This window comes from Equus przewalskii, chromosome 1, assembly GCF_037783145.1.
Source record: "Equus przewalskii isolate Varuska chromosome 1, EquPr2, whole genome shotgun sequence".
Taxonomy (NCBI): Eukaryota; Metazoa; Chordata; class Mammalia; order Perissodactyla; family Equidae; genus Equus; species Equus przewalskii.
The window spans coordinates 179968112-179988392 of record NC_091831.1 but is presented as its reverse complement, the minus strand read 5'-3'; positions in this window follow the sequence as shown (position 1 = coordinate 179988392).

Here is a 20281-nt window from a genome sequence, read left to right as displayed (position 1 = left end):
TGTCTTCTGGAACCAACAAAAGCTAATGTGTATCCTGGTAATAAAATCCCCATGACCCAGAAATCTATGGCATCATGCTATATTATAGTTGTTCCAAACTTAATTGACCCTGGGCCTTGCCTAAGACCTACTGAATGAAAATCTCTGGAGCCAGGAGCTATATCTTCAAAACTCTCCATAAAGGGTGCTCTATCAGTTAAAATTTATATACAGTGGCTAGTAATAAAAACTTGAAATAAATGTGTTTAAACACAGTGATAGTATACTTTTTTCTGTTTTTCTCTCAGAAATTAGTCGATAGGCCAGGCCAAGCTGGAACAGAAGCATCACTAAGTCAGCGGAGTCCTGGGCTCCTTCTTTCTGCTCTGCCATTTATAATCATGGCTTCCATCCTCAGTGTCACTTAGTGTTCCAAAATAGCAGCCCCTTGTCCTTTTCTCATTGCAGGCAAGAAACAGGAGAGCAAGAGATGAGAGAAAAATGAAGCACTTCCAAGTGCAGGGATTTCACTGGAAGCAGCCTCTGCAGTACCACAGGCAATATTTATGCATACATCTCATAACAAAGAGTTTCTACAAGGCACTTCATCTAAGACACATTGTCTCAGACTTGGACACTCTGACTTTGCAAATAAAATTGGGTCCTGTTTCTAGGGAAGATAGAATGGATACTGGGTAGGCAACTAGTAATTGAATCTCTAAATTATCAACAGATTTGAAAATTAGAAGAGGTTCTGATCCAAGATGGTGACATAGGAGCTTCCTGAACTCATCTCTTCCCACAGACACACTGAATCTACAGCTATACACAGAGCAATTCCCTCTGAAAGAGACCCAGAAACTCGTTGAGTGGCTCCTATACACTGGGCAAATGAGAAAATACACACATCACCCACATCTAAATGGGTAGGAAAGGGTGAGACACTCTCACCATAAACACCATTCCCAGGGCCCAGCTGCATGGTGTAGTGGTTAATTTCATGCACTCTGCTTTGGAAGCCTGGATTCACGGGTCTGGATCCCAGGCATGGACCTACAGCACTCCTTAGCCATGCTGAGGTGGCCACCCACATAAAAAATAGAGGAAGACTGGCATGGATGTTAGCTCAGGGCAACTCTCCCTCACCAAAAAAAGCATGCCATCCCCAGTATAGTGCCAAACAACCAGGAGGGAACTCCCAACTCCCAGCTTCTCCCTGAGGAGCAAAGGGTTTAGACCCTACATCTAGCACTCCAACTTTTAAGACTCCCACCTGAGGGATGAGCCCCCAAAACATCTAGTTCTTAAAGCCAATGGAGCTTGTATCCATGAAAGTCACAAGACTACAGCAATCAAAAGTAATCCCCCACCTAGGACTCAGCACTGAGGCAGCAGGCAGAAAACATCCACCTCCCAGTCTTTCCCTGAGTCCTATTTGCATACGGTAAAAACTGCTGCCTGAGGGTCAGGCTTCTAACTTAGCAGGCATCCACAGGCTGACAGCGATCCTCCCCAGAGACTATGGAAGGCAGCAGACACTACCTTTGCCTTCTCACTTAAGCTCACTACAAATGGCCAACATCTCCCTGAGAGGACCTTGTATACACATGTGGTACCCAAGCTTTTGTGGCTGCCACTCAAGGGATGAGCACCTGGATCACTTGGCTCTGATAGCTAAAGGGGCTTGCATTCATGAGTCTCATAGGAGTGTAATAAGAAGTCGTGATTAACTGACATGGGAGTACCCCCCTGTGGCTATACACATGGGCCCAGCACAGAGGGAATAGGCAAAAAAAAAAAAAAAAAAAAAAAAACCATCTTCCAGTTTATCTCAGCAAAGGCACTAACAACATACTTTCCCTGCTGCTGCCTGAGGTTCTAGCTTCCAGTCAGCCTACATCAAAGTGCTGAAATCCCCTCTTTGGGACACTGACAGGTCTTAGCATACCATCAACTACTGGGAACCACTAAGAACAAAAAAGGCAGCTTCCACAACCACAGAGGTTTGAGAGACAGCCAAGTGTTTCAGCCAGACTAAGCAATAAGGTTCATCTCCTACAAGAGACCCCTCTATCAAGACTTGGAGAGGTGGCTGTGTTATCTAGTGCACAGAAGCCAACACAGAGCATCAAAGAAAATGAAGAAACGGAGGCATATGTTCCAAACAAACAAACAAACTAAGACAAGATGAAACTCCAGAAACCCCCCATCATGAAGTGGATAAAAGTTATTTACCTAATAAGAGTTCAAAATATTGGTCATAAACATACTTACCAAGGTCAGGAGAACAAGCAAAGTGAGAATTTCAACAAAAAGGCAGAAAATCTAAGAAAGTACCAAATGAAAACATAGAGCTGAAGAACAGAATAACTGAACTGAAAAATTCAATAAAAGGGTTCAAAGAAGACTAGATCAAGCAGAAGAAAGGGTCAAAAACTCAAAGACAGGGCAGCAGAATTCAATCAGAGGAGCAAAAAGAAAAAACAGTGAGAAAGAGTGACGATAGCTTAAGGGACTTATGAGACAACATCAAGTAGACCAATATTTGCATTATACGGGTCCCAGAAGGAGAAGAGAGAGAGAAAAGGGCATAAAGTTTATTCAAAAAAATAATGGCTGAAAAGTTCCCTAACTTGCAGAAAGAAATAAACATCCAGATAAAGGAAGCCTAGAGAGCTCCAAATAAGATGACTCCAAGGAGACTCATATTGAGACACATTATAATTAAATTCTCAAAAGTCAAAGACAAGGAGAATCTTAAAATCAGCAAGAGAAAAACAACTTGCTGCATACAAGGGAACTCCCCATAAGACTATCAGCAGATTTTTTAGCAGAAACTTTGCAAGCCAGAAGCGAGTGGTATGATATACTCAAAGAGCTCAAACACAAAAACTACCAGCCAAGAATACTCTAACCGGCAAAGTTGTCCTTAAGAATTGAGAGAAAATAAAGAGTCTTCCAGACAAGCAAAAGCTGAAGAGTTCATCACCACTAGATCAGCCTTACAAGATGTTAAAGGGATTTCTAGAGCTGAATCAAAGAGTGCTAATTAGCAATAGAAAAACATATCAAAGTATAAACAAAGTAGTAAAGGTAATATATATTTAAATTCAGAATATTCTAATATTGTAATAGTGGTGGGTAAGTCACTTATAACTCTAGTATGAAGGTTAAAAGAGAAAAGTATAAAAAATAAAACTAAAATAATTTGTTAATGGATTTACAAGGTAAAATGACATAAATTGTGACATCCAAAACATAAAAAGCACGGAATGGAGGTAAAAAGATAGAGCTTTTGCATGCAATAGAAGGTAAGCTGTTATTAGTTTAAAATAGACAGTTATACATTCATATTATGCTCTTGGTAACCACAAAGCAAAAACCCAGAGTAGATACTTACAAAAGATAAAGAGATGAGAAACACAGCATACTATTACAGAAAGTTATCAATTCACAAAGGAAGAGAGGAAGATAGGAAGAAAGTAATAAGGGAACTACAAAACAGCCAGAAAACTAATCAGATGGCATTAATAAGTTCTCACCTATCTGTAATTGTCTTAGATGTAAATGGATTAAATTCTCTAGTCAAAGGGCATAAAGTGGATGGATATATTTAAAAAACAAAAACAAGAGCTGACTATTTGCTGCCTACGAGACACTCAATTCAGATGTCAGAATATACACAGTCTAAAAATGATGGGATGGAAAAAGATATTTCATGTAAATGGAAACTAAAAGAAAGAAGGGCTAGCTGTACTTATATCAGACAAAACAGACTTTATTCAAAGACTGTAAGAAGAGAAAAATAAGATCATTATAAAGGGGTTAATCCAACAGAAAATATAACATTTGTAAATATTTATGCACCCAATACAGGAGCACCTAAATATATACAGCAAATATTAACAGACCTGAAGGGAAAAGTAGACAGCAATACAGTAATAATAGGGAACTTCAATACCTCGCTTTCAACAATGAATAAATCACTCAGGTAGAAAATCAGTTCAGAAACATTGGCCTTGAATGACATGTTAAATCAGAATTAACAGACATTTACAGAATAGCCCATCCATCAGCCACAGAATGCATATTCTTCTTCTCCAAGATAGATCATATATTGAGCCATAAAACCAGTCTCAATAAATTTAAGAAGACTGAAGTCATATCAAGTATGTTTTCTGATCACAATAGTATGAAACTGGAAATCAATTACAAGAAGAAAACTGGAAAATTCACAAATATGAGGAGATTAAAAAATATGCTACTGAACAAGCAATAGGTCAAAGGAGCAACAAAAACATATCTTGAGACAAGTGAAAGTGGAAATACAATATATGAAAACTGTGGGATGCAACCATAGCAGTTCTTACAGGAAACTATATAGCGATAACCAACTACATTAAGAAACAAGAAATCTCAAATAAAGAACCTAGCTTTACACTTGAAGGAAGTAGAAAAAGAAAAATAAACTAAGCACAAAGTTATCAAAAGGAAAGAAATAACAAAGATCAAAGCAGAAATTAATGAAATAGAGATTACAAAGATCAGGAAAAGACCAATGAAACTATGAGAGCAGGTTTTTTGAAAAGATAAACAAAATAGACAAACTTTTATACAGATTTACCAGAAAAAATGAGAGAGAACTCAAATAAGTAGAATTAGAAATGAAAGAGGAGACATTACAATTGATACCATAGAAACATAAAGGCTCATAAGAGACTATTAGGAACAATTATATACCAATAAATTGGACAACCTAGAAGAAATGGATAATTCCTAAAACATACAACCTACCGAGGTTGAATCATGAAGAAATATGAAATCCAAACAGGGTCATTACGAGTAAGGAGATTGAATCAGTAGTCAAAAAACTCCCAACAAAAAAAAACCCAAGACCAGCCTTCTCTGAAGAATTCTACCAAAATTTAAAGAAGAATTAATACCAATTCTTCTAACTGTTCTAAAAACTAGAAGAGGAAGGAACACTGCCTAGCTCGTTTTACAAGGCCAACATTACCCTGATACCAAAAACAGACAAGGACAATACAAGAAAAGAAAATTACAGACCAATATCCCTGATGAACATAGATGCAAAAATCCTCAACAAAATATTAGCAAGCCAAATTCAACAGTGCATTATAAGGATCATACACCGTGATGAAAGTGAATTTATTCCAGGGATGCAAGGATGCTTCAACATCCACAAATCAATCAATGTGATACACCATATTAACAAAATGAAGGATAAAAATTGTATGACCATCTCCATAGATGAAGAAAAAAAATTTGACAAAATTCAACATCATTTATGATTAAAATACACAACAAACTGGATATAGAGGGAACACGACATAATAAAGGTCATATGTGACAAGCCCACACCTCACATCATACTCAATCATGAAAAGCTGACAGCTTTTCCTCTAAGATCAGGAACAAGACAAGGATGCCCACTTTCACCACTTTTATTCAACACAGTATTAAAAGTCCTAGCCAGAGCAAATTAGGCAAGAAAAAGAAATAAAAGGCATCTAAATCAGAAAAGAAGTAAAATTTTCTTTATTTGCAGATGACATATTATATATAGAAAACCTTAAAGACTCCACCAAAAAACTGTTAGAATAAACAAATTCAGTAAAGTTGTAACAAAAGGAATATACAGAAATCAATTGTGTTTCTGTTCATTAACAACAAACGATTCGAGAAATTAAGGACACAAAACATAAATAATAACCAATAAATTTAGCCAAAGAGTTGAAAGATCTGTACACTGAAAACTATCAGACATTAATGAAAGAAAGTGAAGAAGACACAAATAAATGGAAAGATATTCTATTTTAATCAATTGGAAGAATTAATATTGTTAAAATGTCCATACTACGCAAAGCAATCTAGAGATTCAGTGCAATCCCTATCAAAATTCCAATTGCATTTTTCACAGAAATTGAACAAACTTGTATGGAACCTAAATCTTGTATGGACCCGCAAAAGACTCCAAATAGCTAAAGTGATCTTAAGAAAGAAGAACAAAGTTGGAGGCATCATGCTTCCTGATTTCAAACTATAATACAAAGCTATAATAAAGGCATACCTTGGAGGTATTGAGGGTTTGTTTCCAGACTGACTAGCTATTTTTCCAAGGAAGACATACAAATGGCCAATAGGTATATGAAAAGGCATTCAACATCACTAATCATCAGGGAAATGCAAATCAAAACCACAATGAGATATCACCTCACACATGTTAGAATGACTGTCATCGAAAAGACAAGAAATAACAAGTGTTGGTGAGGATGTGGAGAATATGGAACCCTTGTGCACTTTGGTAGGGATATAAATTGGTGCAGCCACTACGGAAAACAGTATAAGAGTTTCCTTAAAAAATTAAAAATAGAACTACCATATGACCCAGTAATCCCACTGCTGGGTATGTACTGAAAGGAAATGAAAACAAGATATCAAAGAGATATCTGCACTCCCATGTTCACGGCAGCATGATTCACAAAAGACGAGATATGGAGACAACCTAAGTGTCCATCAATGGATGAAGGGATAAAGAAGATGTGGTGTATATATGTATATATATATATTTCAATCATACACATATACATACATATATGTGGAGTATTATTTAGCCATGAGAGAAAATAAAAAGAAAATCCTACCATTTGTGACACCGTGGGTGGAACTTCAGGGCACTATGTGAAATGAGCAGACAGAGGAAAGAAATACTGCATGATATCGCTTATATGTAGAATCTGGGGGTGAAAGTCAAACTCATAGAAACAGAGAGTAGATCGGTGGTTACCAGGAGCTGGGAGGTGGGAAAATTAGGCGGAGGTTGGTAAAAGGAACAAACTATAAGCTAAATAAGATCTGAGGGTCTAATGTATAACATGGTGACTATAGTTGATAGCACTGTATTGTATAATTGAAATTTTTTGATGGAGTACAACTTAAATATTCTCAGCAAAAAAAAAAAAGATTAATATGCGATGTGATAGATATATTAATTAACCTCATGGGAGGAATCCTTTTTCAGTGTATGCATATATCAAATCATTACGACATACGCTTTAAATATCTTACAATTGTATTTGTCACTTACACCTCAATAAAGCTGAAAGAAAGAGAAAATTAGCGCTCTAGTCCACTTAGCTAGTGGCGATTTGCTCACGGATTTTCTACGATAAATTGTTATATAGTTGAATCAAACAATACTAACTAGTAACGAAAAGTTCTAGTTTGTCAGGTACTAGCCTAAGAACTTTACATGTATTGTATTTAATCCTCACCCAAACCCTATGAAGCAGGTTCTATTATTAGTCTTATTTATCTGATGGGGGAGACACAGAGAGGTTTAGTACCCTGTCCCAGGTCACACAGCTAGTAATTGGTAGAGGTCAGGAACTCAGATAGCCAGCGAACTACACAGCTTCCCTCATTTTATTTCCAAATTACATATATTTTTCTTATGAAAGTCACTGCAAAAGTTTTTGAGTGTTTTCAGATAGTTATAACTAAAGCAGAGCAAGTTTATTGCTTTTCTACTCACCAGCTATTTGCCGCCTTAAAATCTTCATTCTGAAACCTCAAAAAGGCAAAACTGTAATTTATCTTGATAGAGAAAATTCCCCTAAGAAAAACTGACAACCTTGCAGAGTTATTAAGATATTTCCATGTCAAAATGCTTTTTATCCCACAGAAACTGCCTTTTTTAGCAAAATCCCCACGGCGAATCTGCCAGAGCCACTTAGGTTTGCAGTGCTTGCTTTCTCACCACTCCCACATCTGCGAAACCTTTTTTCAGAGCGCTTGAGTTTGGACCCGGATGTAGCAGAATCGGGTGTTACTGCAAACTCGGTGGATTCAGTCCACTGCGGCTGGAAGACGAGTTTCTCCAAGAGAACGGAGGGCAGCACAGTTCCGTTGTCGTTCACACGGCAGTCCTCGCAATTGCAGCAGAGGCAACCCAACAAGTACTTCTAACAGGGGAAAACTCTACAGTCTTGGATATGTTTCTCTGTCACTAAAAGCTTTGTGTGATCTCAGGTAAACTGTCTAATCTCCTCAGACTCAGGGTAACCATTTGTAAAAAGTAGGTTAGGGGAAATGAGCCTCCACTTTCTTCAGGTTCCATAGTTCTGTGTTTTTATGACCTTGCCTTGAACACTTACATTCTCCAGTGATCTGCTCACCATCTCAGAGTTGGGGGCTCAAGATATGCTGCATTGTTGGATAAATAGTTGTGTGGGTGCAAAAACAGATGAATAGAGATGGATGGAGAGATGTATACATACATTTCTTTACAAAGTAGTGTTCTCACTCAGAAGAAATTCATATTAACTTAGCCTTTATTTTTTATCACCTTGACATATAACTTCCTTAAATAGAGCCTTATTTTTTTAACTTTTTATTATGAGAATTTTCAAGCACAGAGGAAAAATATAGAAGAGTACAATGAATGCCCATATATCCCTCACCCAATTCAAAAGCATTAACTTGCTATCATTCTTTATCTATCCTCGTTATTTTTAAATTAAAATAAAGGAAATCTCAGAAATATCATTTCACTCATAAGTAAAAGTCAAAATAAATCACATTGATGATAAATTCTGCTTTCCAGTTTACTACAGAAACTGGAAATTCTACCCCAATAGAATTGCTGGCAGTTTGCCTATTAGTTTCTGCTTATTTTGAATGTAGTCAGAATCTTGAAAAATATCCTTGAAAATCTACACTCTTACACAGCATTTCACAAACAAATGTTTTCTGTGAAAGGAACGATTTCTAGACAACAGATCAGAGGGATCTGAAAGGGGTAAGAATGTTTAGCCTGTAATTTGCATCAGTCCTAAAACAACCAATTCGGCTAAAATGGAAACTGACGGGGCTGACCACGTGGCCGAGTGGTTAAGTTCGTGCGCGTGGCTGCAGGCGGCCCAGTGTTTTGTTGGTTCGAATCCTGGGCGCGGACATGGCACTGCTCATCAGACCACGCTGAGGAGACGTCCCACATGCTACAACTAGAAGGACCCACCATGGAGAATATACAACTGTGTACCAGGGGGCTTTGGAGAGAAAAAGGAAAAAAATAAAATCTTTAAAATGTAAACTGAAGATGAGACAGACAGAGACTCAGGAGAGGAAAGTGGAGTAAACTCCCGAATCAGATCTTTATAATGTTTGCATGTGTACTTGATTGAAATTCCAGACACTAAGCACAGCCGTCCAAAATTAAGATCCACACCCAACGTCCAGCACACATACCCTTTCAAAGCTAACTGTGAATGTCTTAAATGTATCCACTTTTTATAATTGACCATATTTTGATTCCTATTTATCATCAAAGAAAATACAAAAATTAACTAAACTCTCTGTGTGTACACGCTTTCCTTTCCCAGCTCCTCTGTATTCTTATCTATCTATTTTTCTTGGGATGCTCTTACTCGCAGCCCCAAATTTTGGTTAAACATCAGTTCACCCTTAAAACATGCCTCATTCCTCAATGAACTCAATCAGACACATCCTTTTCTTATTGATTTCTAAATTGTCCTTGATTTACTCATTTATTTCGCCCTGAACTATGCAGATCAGCACAATCAACATCAACTTGAAACGAACTTGAATTTATAATTCATTGTAGATCTAGAACTCTGGTCCACCCCATGTGAAATCCACATTAAGAAGACTATTTTCAACATTTCCTCAAAGATCATTTCTCAGAAATGCTAGGTTTGTTTTTTGGGTTTTTTTTTTTTTTATCAAACTCTGAGGTAAATAAGGAATAAGAGAATGAAAATTTAAATTTGAAATGGGTCAATCCAGATGGATCGAAGGTAGAACGAAATAAGTAGGTAAAACTACAAAGAATTTCGAAGGTCATACAGGAAAATATCTTCACAATATCTGTGAAAGGAACGATTTCTAGACAACACACAGAAGTCATGAACCACAAACAAAAAGATCAATAAATTTGGCCAAATAAAAATTAGCTTCTAGTTAAAAGACACTTAAAAGTTAAAAACAGGCACCACAATGGGAAAAAAATGTCACGAGACATGCATCTAATAAAGACTCCAGTACTCAGAAAGCGTGAAAACGTGTCATCAGGAAAAGAGATCCAAATGCCCCAAAAGAAAAACGAGAAGACACACGCGCACAGGATATTTAACAAGTGGAAATCCAAGCGACCCACAGACATTTGAAATTGGGCTCAACCTCATTACTAATCAGGGAAACAACAATTTTATTTGCAAAGAGATAGTACTAGATGTTCATTGAATTGGTGAAAATCTTAAAATATGATAATAGCAAATGGTGAAGATGAAGAGCAATTGGGACTTTGATGAGCTCCTGCAGGAGTGCAAACTGGTAACACCAGCTTGGAAGCCAGTTTGGTATAGTAGTAGAGTTAAAGATGAGCATCCTCTCTGACTCTTTAATTTCACTCTTAAGCATTTGCCTTAGAGAAACGTGTGCGTGTGTGCACCAGGCTGTGTGTATATATACATATATACGTGTATCCACCGTATAAATGTGCTGAGCAGCATTCCTCATATAGCCAAAAATGGAAACAACCCAAATGTCCATTAACAGGAGAATGTATAAATACTATATGGCAATAAAAATGAGATGATAACTAAATGCAGCATCATGGATAATCTTACACACACAATATTGAGCTAAAGTAGCAACAAACAAAAGAATACATCTAGCATAATCTCATTAATACAAAGTTCAAAAATAGGAAAACTAAGCTCATTTTAGTTTCAGCTGCTGTAATGTTCTATTTCTTGATCTGAGTGGTAATTATGTGGGCATTTACTGTATTACTTGTTCAACTGTGTATCGGTATGTATATCGGTTACACTCTCTTCGGTACGTATATTTTATTTCATAGTAAAACTTTTAAATTAAGTTGACCTCAGACGCTCGAATATACGTCTGTCTTTGTTATTCCTTAAGGAATAATATCCATATGCAGTTATGAGTCAACGTTTTTAATACAAGATGTTTTTGATTTTGTGTGTGTGTGTGTGAGGAAGATTTGCCCTGAGCTAACATCAGTCGCCAATCTTCCTCTTCTTTTTTTTTTTTTTTTTTTTTTGCTTGAGGAGGGTTAGCCCTGAGCAAACACCTGCGTCAACATTTCTCTACTTTATACATGGGACGCCTCCACAGCATGGTTGATGAGTGGAATAGGTCCACGCTAGGGATCCGAACCTGCAAACCCAGGCCGCCAAAGAAAAACATGGAGAACTTTAGCCACTCATCCACAGGGCAGGCCCCTCATATGAGGATTTTTAAACGTACTTCTTTTCTTAATGTTTTAAAGTACAGAATAGTACAAAGGAGATAAGAATATATGGAGTCAAACTTTTTGTTATATTTTCTTCAGATTTATTTAAAAAACTAAAAATTATGAATTTAGCTAAAGCTCCTCTCTTATCCATTTCTCTTCCCTCCCTCCCCTGAGGTAATCATTCTTCATTTTTCTGAAACTAGAGAGTACCATTAGCATGTACTTTTTAAATTCATATTTATATATATATAAAATTATAACTATAAATGATAGAAAAATCGTTTTAAAATTTATATAAATTATCACATCACAGCTACAATTTTTCAACCATCTTTGCTTCAAAATTATGCTTTTGATATTTTTGTATGTTGATGAATGTCCCAGTTTCTTTTTTCCATTTTAACTGAAGAGTATTCTATTGCCCCAACAAAACACTGTCTATTGATCATTCCCTTATTGAGGAATAATTAGCTTTATTCTACTTATTTGCTGTGACAAAGAATGCAGGATCAAACATTTTTTAATATATCTCTTGCACACATGTTAAAATATTTCAAAAATTTTAAAAAAAAACGGACAACACTAAAATAAAATTTAATCCACTCAATCTCACCATTAGAGATAACTGCTTTGAATAACTTTATATTGACTATTTTTCTCAGACACAATGAAATTGGGAAATTGTATAACACATATACATAAACACGTGGTGGTCCTGACCCTGCTTTCTACTTATGATAAATAATTTCCCATCCCGTGAAAGAGGCTTGGAAGCACATTCACTGGTGGTTAGACGGTGTTCTTTTGCACGGGTGGACCGTAATTTATAAAGCCGCTCCCTATTGTTAGACATGTAGCTGTTTCCACTCTTCTCTTCTCTCTCCCGTCTCCTGTCCTCCAGCCAATCACACTTTCTTTCAACTCCTCACATGCAACTGCTTCTTTCACGCATCACAGCCTCTATACATGTGGTTTACTCTACTCTTCCTCATGCTTTTCACATGGCCAGTTTCTTTTCATCTTTGAGATTTCAATGTCACTATCCTCCAAAAAAAGAGACATTCTTTAATAGCTCTTTCTAAATTATTATTCTGTCTTTCAGGTGTTTTTTCTTCCCCCAAATAATATTTGTCAGACCATGTCACTATTTCTTTATGTGTCTTTATTTTTGTGTCTTTCTGCATGAGGACAAGGACGTGACTGTTCTTGATCACACCTTCAGCATTGGACAGGTTGTGCACTGCACAATTGAAGGAGGAACATTCATATTGTAGTTATCACAGATTTGTTTATTTGTCACAACAGTGTTACAGCAGGTGTCCATAAAGTATCTTGAGGAAGGGGTCCCTTTTTAAATTTCACTCAGTGTTAGCTTTGAGATACTCAATAAATAGATATTGAATGAAAGAATGAACTCACAACTTATTGGTTATCCCTAACACCAATGTTTTTCATGTCTTCTTTCTCTGTACAGTTTCCCAGAATTCCATCTTGTCCTGTTTACTACACAAGATGAGTGCAGGAAGGATAATCACAGGATCTTTGTAGCACTTGGCTCAAGATCAGTAATTTGACATACAAAAAGATTGGATGAGAGGCCGGCCTGGTGGCGCAGCAGTTAAGTTCACACATTCCACTTTGGCAGCCCTGGGTTTGCTGGTTCAGATCCCAGGTGTGGACCTATGCACTGCTTGGCAAGCCCTGCTGTGGCAGGCGTCCCACATATAAAGTAGAGGAAGATGGGCACCGATGTTAGCTCAGGGCCAGTCTTCCTCATCAAAAAGAGGAGAATTGGTGGCAGAAGCTAGCTCAAGACTAATCTTCCTCAAAAAAAAAAAAAAAAATTGGATGAAACACCATGTATTTTTGATACTTAAAATATGAAGCCTAAACCACCGAAAACACTTAGCTAACTTGGTAAAAAGAACTTAAGTAAATAAATGATCAACATGTTGTAAAATGGGCTTAAGAATTCTGTCGTACTCTCACAAGGCTAAGAATACATTGTGCTTTTTTGAGAGCGTTATTTTCATACTGATTATCTAAAAATTAAATGTTATTATCTACAAAGAAAAATATCAAAGATTGGTTAATATTGAAATGACAAGTGCTCCCAATCCTGGGACTGCCATGCACTGACACTTTGGTAGAACACAAGAATCTTCTCTACTTTCATTAAAGCAAACACCGTTCTATTCTTGTAAAGTCCGGAATAATGAAAGTGTCTGGCGCACTAAGAATAGGCTCTCACTGCATCCGACAGTATGGAAAATAAGCCCTGGTGGCCGCACTTAGCTGCGATGGGAGCTTTCTGACAGCTGTCCTCTCTCTTGCTCAGAAGAAGTGGACTTACATGAATTCATGTCAGGTGGATTAGTCAGATTCCGTTCAAACCGACAGCAGATCGTGTCTGTACAGCTACTGGAAACTATCAGCATTAGTCCAAAGAAGGGAAGGATGCTTTGGATTTAAGATCGAGCTTTTGAATATCAAATGTATTTCTTTGACAAAAGTCAGCATTACCTATAATTTTAGGGGGAAAAAAGGTACAGATCGGTCAAAGAGAGCACTAGGGCTATCTGATAAAACTGGGTTACAGTTTATGTACTTATGCAGTTTCTACCTTATAGACTCATAACCGATTTGGACAAGATGCAATAAAATAGCAGCTTCAGTCACAAAAATGTAGTTTTTAAGGATGGCAAAGACCTTTTAATATCAAACAAAGCAATTGCTTTATTTTATAGACAAGAGACTAGGTGAGGAGTGAGAAGTCAAGACAGTTATCTGAAGTCATATAGATAGTCAACTTCAGAGTCAAAAGAATAAAAAGTTTGACTATATACTCGTGAAGACTTGGATTTATTCTAGACCATCCAAAATGGCCAATGGGCACCAAAGAACAAATAATACCATACTACAATTACGGAGTAATTTTTGTTATCGTTTTTGAAATATTTAACATTTAACAATTTGTGGGATGGTATTAAAACCTGGGATTCAAGATTTCTAATGCTGAACTTAAAATATTTTGGGGAGTCATGTGACATGATTGAAGCTGCACATGACTTATCGAGCTTCAGTGCACAGGACAGATTGGAATGAGGACGGACAGGAAATCAGAAAACAATGGGGAGGATATTACAATAGTCCAGAAAAACAAAGATAATAAGGGAAAAATTATGGTGAATTAGTTTAGGAATTAATAAATCACTGGATCTGGCAAATAAGAAATAATATTCCAAAGAAAGGATTCCTCAGAGTATTAGAGCAGAAGCCACTTGACGCTAGGTTGGGAGTGGATGGGAAGTGCAAAAATTAAAACAGTGACTCAGAATACTGTTCAAGACTTTCTAAAATTTAAATAAAAGTGAGAAATAGGAGAATATTTGGAAAGTAGAGAGATTTTTGTGTCTGAAATATGGTCATGCTGGCAGGCTAGTGGAGAGCGAGCTTGACAACACAAAGAAGAAAGGATAGATGATAGTGCTTGTCACTCAGAAAGGAAAGAGAGATTCCCTTCCATCTAAGCGAGAGAAAGGAAAGGCAAAACAGATAGAGACCAGCGCATCCGGCATGGAGGGAAACGCAGCTCCGATGGTTCAGGGCTGGTGATTTCCCTCCTCCTTGGAGAAAGGAAGGCACGCAATCTGTGAAGTCAGGAAAAATAAAGATAAGAAAGTGAAGAGAGTAAAAATAGTTTAAAATATTGATACACTTGGGCACTACCTTCTCAACTTGACGTGTTATGTCACATCATAATCAGTAACTTTCTCCATAGAGAAATCTCCTCGAAAAGGAAAAACAATGACTTTGGCAAAGACACTCCAAGATGGCCCCCAGAAATCCTCACCTCCTGGTAGTCACGTCTTTGAGTAATCCCTTCCCTCTGAGGGTGGCTGGGAACTGTGACTTATTCTAATGAATACTATATCACTGAGGCGATAGGATCTCACTTCTGTGGTGTGTTACAAAAGACTGTATCTTCTGTCATTCTAACAGTGTCTCTCCTTGCCGGCCTCAATGAAGCAAGCTGCCACGTGGGGAGCTGCTCTATGGAGAGGCCCACTTGCCAAGGAACTGAGGATGGCCTATCGTAGCTTATTAATTATGCTTTAAAATCATTTTACTGGTTACTCTAAAGTTTACAACATAGATTTTTAACTAATAGAAGTCTACTTTCAAAGAATACTATTGTTCCCCACGCGGGTCCCTAACACAGAGTGTTCCACTTCCTCCCTCCCATCTCTCATGACACTGCTGTCATTCATTTCATTTATCCCTATGCACTAATCACCCAATACATTGTTACTGTTATTATTCTAAACCAACAGTTATCTTTTAGATCAATAAAGAATTTTAAAAAACAAAAGATTTTATTTTATCTTCATTTATTTCTCATCTGACATCTGTTTTGAGATCCAAGTTTCTGATATAGCATTTTCCCTCCCTCAAGAACTTCTGTTACATCCCCTTTAGGGCAGGGCAGATGCTGAAGATGAAGACCCTCAGGTTTTTTTGTTTTTTTGTGAGGAAGATTGGCCCTGAGCTAACATTTGTTGCCAATCCTCCTCTTTTTGCTTGAGGAAGATTGTCACTGAGCTAACATCTGTGCCCATCTTCCTCTATTTTATGTAGGACACCGCCTCAGTGGGGCCTGACAAGTGATGCTAGGTCCCCACCCAGGATCCAAACCTGTGAACCCCAGGCCACCAAAGTGGAGTACATGAACTTAACAACTATGCCACCAGGTCGGCCCCGAGACCTTCAGTTTTTGTTTGTCTGAGAAAGTCTTAATCCTCCTTCAGTTCTGAAGGAAAATTTCAGAGGATATAGAATTCTACATAGGTAATCTTTTCTCCATCATTTAAATATTTCACTCCACTTTCCTCTTGCTTGCATGACTTCTGAAGAGAAGTCCAATGTGATTATTAATTCTTGTTCCTCTGTTGGTAAGCTGTTATTTTCCTCTGACTGCTTTCAACATCTTTGCCTTGTCTTTGGTTTTCCGCAGCTTGAATATTTTTTCCCTATGTATAATTTTCTTTTGTTTTGCTGGTGTGCATTCTTCTTGCTGTTCTCCAAACTTCCTGCATCAGTGGCTTTATGTCTGCCCTTAATTTTGGAAAGGTCCCAGACAATATTACTTCAAATGTTTCTTCTGTTCTTTTTCTTTCTTCTCCATATGATATACTAACTATGCATATGTTACACCTTTGGAAATTTTCCCACAGATCTGGCAAGTATGTTCTATTTTCTTTTTTTATTCCTTTTTCTCTTTGCATTTCAGTTTGGGAAATTTCCTCCAATCCATCGTTAAGCTCATTGATTCTTTCCTCAGCTATATCATGTCTTCTAATGAACTCATCAAAGGCATTCTTCATTTTTGTTATATATAAATTTTTTATTCCTACCATTTTCCTTCTGATCCTTTCTGAGAATTTCCATTTCTCTGATTATATTATCTGTTCTTGCATTTTGTCTATTTTTCCATTATATGCCTTAACATAATCATAGTTTTTAAAATTTCCCATCTGTTAATTCCAACATCTGTGTTAGGCCTCAGTTTGATTTCTGATGTTTGCTTTGTCTCTTCTAACTATTTTTTCTTGCCTTTCAGGGTGCCTTATGATTTTTTTGTTGAAAAGCCTGTAATGTGAGATCTATGTTAACCTGGCTAATAATTGGCCTCTAATTTGTGATGTAGATGTAGGTACCAGAGTTTCAAGTTCCCTAAGGTTTTTGTTCTTGTCTCCTGACTTTGGGATTCCCTAAGAATTCCTCCTCAGGGATAGTCTATGTCTCTCAGCTCATTCAGACACAATCTTTTATCATTATACTGGAGACCTCTCGGTGCCGTTATGGTAAGGTACTGGGGAGAGGGCTTTCTATAGTCTTCCATTCAGAGCTCAATCTTTTCATGGGCCTGTGTCTCTGGTCAATGACCTTCACAAGTGTTTCTTCTTATATAGCTTCCCCTCCCTTAGGCGAGACAGAAAGACTAGAGAGCTGGAGAGATAAGTGTCCTTCATCCACAGCTCTGGGACAAGTCTCTGATAAGGTTTCTTCCCCCTGGAGACTGGACCTCTGATATGGAGAACGCTCTGGCATATTTCACGAGGACCACTTTTCCTCTCCCTCTGCCAGAGCCACAAGGGGACCCTTCTCAGATCTTCCCCATGAAAATCCAATAGGCTTCCTGGATGTAGAGCCCGTGAAAGTTTGAGGACCCCTCTAAAACCAGAAGTCTCTCACTCCCATGGTGGCCCACACTCAGCTGCTAACAATTCATCCAAATCACCAGTTAAATGTTCCTCACAGTTCACAGCTACCATGTCTTCTGTTCCAGGTGAGCAGATCTTGGCTATGACTCTCTGGATTCACCTGTCACTCCAAATTTCCGAGTGGCAGTTTACTGTATATATTCAGCTCTCTGACAGGACCAAGAAAATTCTTGATTTTTGTTTTTCCAGCCTTTTCTTGTTGTAAGGATAAGACTGTCAATTTTCAAGCTTTTTACATATTGGAACTGAGCAGGAGGTTGATGTGTGTTGTTTTGAGTCACTAAGTTTGTGGTAATCTGTAATACAGTAGTAGATAACTAATACAATAACATGCAAAAACTAAAAATAGACGTCGCAAACCATTTTCTCCCAAGCACCCAATTACTGTGAAAGGCTAAATAAGTTTTTAGACCCAAAAAAGGATCACATGGTGCCATAATAAGACTCTCTGAACTGTTATTTCCAATGAGAAGTTAAAAAGTCCACACATATCATTTTCTAGTGCTGGTCTTTAATTTGAAAAATAATCAAATTTAGATTCGTCTTGTACGGCTGGCATTGGGGCACAATGCTTCACGTGTTGGTAATGTAAAGCCTGATAAAAGAACTGGAGATTTATCATATATTTTCAATAGCTAGACCCAAAGCCCTGTGTTCAGTTTCCGTCCCCTTCATAGTCTTTGATATTTAACTCCCTTCTTGAAATACTCAACTCCCCTGAATTATGTGCAAGTCTGTATCCTTCTCCAGGCAGTCTCACTTCTCACTGCAGCTGCATATCATCTAGCCTCTATTGCTGTAAATAGTCTGGCTCCACCATTGAGTGAACTTTCAAAGTCAATATAAAATATTATCACCTTTAAAACCAGAAATAGACTCAAACCTAGTTAACTCCCAGATACTACCTTCCTATTAGTTTAATTCTCAAAAGGTAAGTGAATTGAGTTTTACTTTTAGGATTAAGGCTTTAGAAATTTTCCTACAATGCCTATCTAGTATATTATCAATGGAGTTGCACATTCTTCCAAGAGGCTTAATGAAGCACTAAATTGCAAAATAAGCATTAATCTTCAAAATACCCCTAAGAGGTAGATAAAACTAAATTAGAATAAGATCCCTTCCAAGGTTTAGACCCTGTAAAAAGGCAAGGCAAGCAATCCATTATTAAGAGTGACACTTCTTACACGTTATCGCACAACTTAAAATATTACATGAATCCAAGAATTCTGGCAATATTTAATTGGCGATGACTGACTTGACTTTCACTTCAACAAAGAACCATTTTTTTCCAATCCGCCCTCAAATCACCCATCCACATACTTTCATAATCCTGTACGCTAAACTTGAGGTACACAGATTATTTTCAACCTGATGCTTATTTCTTAACCTTGTCTAGCTACTTTCTTTATTTCCCTTATGGATAATCAATATTTCTTTTTGTTAGGCTCTAGCTCCCATGTTAATGATTTGACATCACTCAAAGTTTGGTTGCATCTAACAAGAATCCTTTAGCCAGACGTGTTGGGATGAACTAATTCTAGTTTGGACGATGTCTTTCACTAAGCACCATTCCCCTATCCTTCAAAACTAGAACCCTCAGTGAGGAGAAGGGCAATTTCATTCTCTAAAAAGCACTATAAATCTGAACAAAATTGACCAAGAAAAGAAAGAAAAAGTAGAATGTAAGATAATCAGTGCTCTGGAACCCAACCAAAGGGATATGACAATCTGAGAAGCATTTATGGTTGGAAAACTGCTGAAGTTTAGGAAAGAAGGGTGAAAATCTGTGGCTTCCTGGTGTGGGGATGCCCTGAGCCACTTTGCCCAACGTTGGTCAGTGGGAACTTTGGCTCTGCTCTACTAGCCTGAGGTCATGGTACTGCTGAAAAGAAATGACACCTTCAGGTAGAAATGGTGGAAATACACAGGAATAAATGAGGAACACCAGAAATAGTAAATATGTAGGTTAATTTAAAAGACTCAATAAATATTTTTTCCTTTCTTCTCTTTAAGAAAAAACATGATTGTACAAAGCAATAATTGTAACACTATAATGTCAGATTTATAACAGATATTGACATAATATAAATATATGACAATACCAGCACAAAGGAATGTGGAAAAAGGGGAGTTGTATTAGAGCAAAGTTTCTATATTTTACTGGAATTCAGTTAGTATCAATCTTCAGTAAATTGTGATAAATTAAGATGCATATTGTATTCCACAGAATAACCACTAAAAAAGTATAGTAAAAAAGCCCAAATAATTAAAATGGTACACTAAATGGTGTTTATTTAACTCAAAAAAGAGCAAAGAGTACAGTAATATGAAAGACAGACATAAAAAAATACATAGCAAGATGGCAAATGTAAATCTAGACATATCAATAATGACATTAAATGTGAGGGGTCTAAACATCCCAAAGACAAAGCAGACATATTCATTCAGACTGGATGATAAAAGCAATATCCAATTGCATACTGCCCACAAGAGAAATACTTTAGATTCAAGACACAGAGAAGTTGAAATCAGAAGGAAGAAAAAAAATATGCTATGCAAATAGTAACAATAAGAACTATGGAGTGTCTAAAGTAATTGTAAGACAAAATAGAACTTACAGCAAAAAATATCATTAGAGACAGAGAGAAGCAATCGTAGTGAGTCAACACATCAGGAAAATAGAACAACCATAAATGTATATTCACCTAATAAC